Below are 2,597 nucleotides of genomic sequence, written 5' to 3'. Positions count from 1 at the left end.
TCCATCCATCCATCCATCCATCCATCCATCCATCCATCCATCCATCCATCCATCCATCCATCCATCCATCCATCCATCCATCCATCCATTATCTTTGCCTCCTTCTTTTCTGGTTCACAGTGTAGCCAGTGCCTATCTCCACTGCTCATTGTGCAAAGGGCAGGGTACGCTCTGGACAGGCTGCAAATCCATCACAGTAAATGTGACCATGTAAAGAATATAAGAGAAGCTGAGATCAATGAATTGTGGAAAAAAAGTTGTGTCTCAAGTACAAGATATTAAATTAAAAAATGATGTGTCTCCACTTTGAAAAATACATTTCTTTATGAGGAATTTAAACCAAAAGAGAACTTTTAAGGACATTTTTTTATGTCTGGACTTATCTTGACCCAGATTAGTTGTTACATACTAGGTATGCTATGTAAAAAGTGTTGCATCATAGCTTAACTTGGTTCTAATGAAAACTTTGTTTCTCTTCTCAGCCAAATAAGGAACTATTGCAATTGCTGTTTACAGGTTTTCTTTATCTACAAAATCTGTAAAACAAAATAACACATTTCCTTGATGATATCCTGGTCCACAGGGAGTTCTACTAACCAAATGACTACACACTTCGTATCATAGAAACCCTCTTTGTTGTTTGCACAAATTGTCGAATCCAATGTTTACTTTCAGTCTGCATCTCCTGTTTTCAGCCGCATGGTTTAGACCTGTGTCCTGCTCACACTTTGATATGTACCTTCAATTCAGTATGTTTTTTTTTTTTCATTTTGCTCTGCATTTTTATTACTTACTGCCAAAAAGCCATGCATTAATCTGAGTCACTAAAATGATCTGGTTCACTGGAAACAATAAGGACTGTGATGTTTAAAACCAAAAGGATGCCAAACACCAGTATTTAAAAAAAACATTCCCAAACTGGTGCAATCGGTGTCCTTCTCTGTTCCTTACCCATACCATCACTTACTGCTTTTATATGTACTCATAATTTTTTTCTTTTGGCTAAAGAACTAAACATGCCTCCAGTGGAACCACAACTCTGTTATTTCTTAATCTTAGTCTAAAACTATGGCATACTGTGAAAGGGTGGTGTACTACTGTGTGCATTCATTCAATGAATTCTAGGTTTTTAATTCTTTTTAGTCTTTAGTTTTATTTCAGTTCCTGCCTCTGAGTCCACACTGTGGACCTGCTAAACACAGATAACAAAACTACAATAAATTAATGAACTCAGCCATCAGACTGGATTCAGTCTAACAGTTAATGGCAACATTTTAAAGACAGGTCTGCTGCACTCAGTACATGCTCAGAGTACAAGTTGTGGATTAGTCTCAGCCACTGACCACTGACCTATAACCATTTTTGTGTTTGTTAAAGTCAATTAGCCACAATCACTGTGTGTCTTTAAATGACAGAAATACCCCACGTTCAAAAAGTAGCAGGCAAACCACTGGCAAGGGGATCCAGACAAGGTCCAAACCAATAACAATATGCAGTGAATGACTGTGCTAACCATTTCACCACCGTGCAATACAGTGTTGCCTGTGTTTAGGTAATAAAATCACTCTGCATTTTAGCAACTTATTAAAGGATTAATATTTATAGAATTTGTGCAGCTGCAGACTGTCAACAGATGGGAAGGACAGTCACTCTTGAACATTTTATCTAATTAATAAAACAGCTCTTTGATCAGATACAATACTTTCTTTGACATATATGAAATGTTTGTATTTCTCTTTTCTTAAAGGTAACAGGAGCTGACAATCGTCTGTCACAGTCTGATGTAAATCAGCATGAATATAAAGCCGTTCCTTCCTTCAAAACAGTACTCTGATTTATCATTTTCTGTATACTCACTTTAAAACGTGTTTATACTGAAAATGAGCCAGCTTCTTGTGAATCCTGTTGGATACCATTTTCAAAATCAAAATCCAAGTTTACTTTGTGTGTTTCCCATTGCGTAACAAATTGGGCTTTTGGCTGATTTGCTAAGACACACAATCAGTGGGAGAGTAGAACTCTGCCAGTTCCCGATCATGCTTTTAGAAAGACTATTTCTCACAGGCCTGCACTGATCAACACTGTCGTGTGTGACAGGGACCAGTAGAAAAACACTGAACAAAGACAGAAAATGGCTGAGATCAGGATCAGAACGAAAGGCAGGCTTTTATTTTGGCATACGTATTGCTCAATTATTTACAAGTTGCCTTTTTACAACTTTGTACTGTACAGAGGGACAAGACAACACACTGGTGCAACTCTGAGGAAACTAAACTATAACACAATTCTGTTTGGTCATTTTGAAGTCTTCAGTTTCAATTTATTTTTTTATAAGATAAGATAAGACAAAATAAAACTGTATTGATCCCACAGTGGGGAAATTTGCACATTACACATTACATTTGCACATTATGTAGCTCTAATTTACAATAAATGTCACCTCAAGGCACTGTATAGCAAAACTTCCAAGTTTATGCCAGATTTAAATCTAATTATAGTCCATCCATCCATCCATCCATCCATCCATCCATCCATCCATCCATCCATCCATCCATCCATCCATCCATCCATCCATCCATCCATCCATCCATCCATCC

This window comes from Austrofundulus limnaeus, unplaced genomic scaffold, assembly GCF_001266775.1.
Source record: "Austrofundulus limnaeus strain Quisiro unplaced genomic scaffold, Austrofundulus_limnaeus-1.0 Scaffold47, whole genome shotgun sequence".
In the NCBI taxonomy this organism is placed as follows: domain Eukaryota; kingdom Metazoa; phylum Chordata; class Actinopteri; order Cyprinodontiformes; family Rivulidae; genus Austrofundulus; species Austrofundulus limnaeus.
This window is presented reverse-complemented; position numbering follows the sequence as displayed.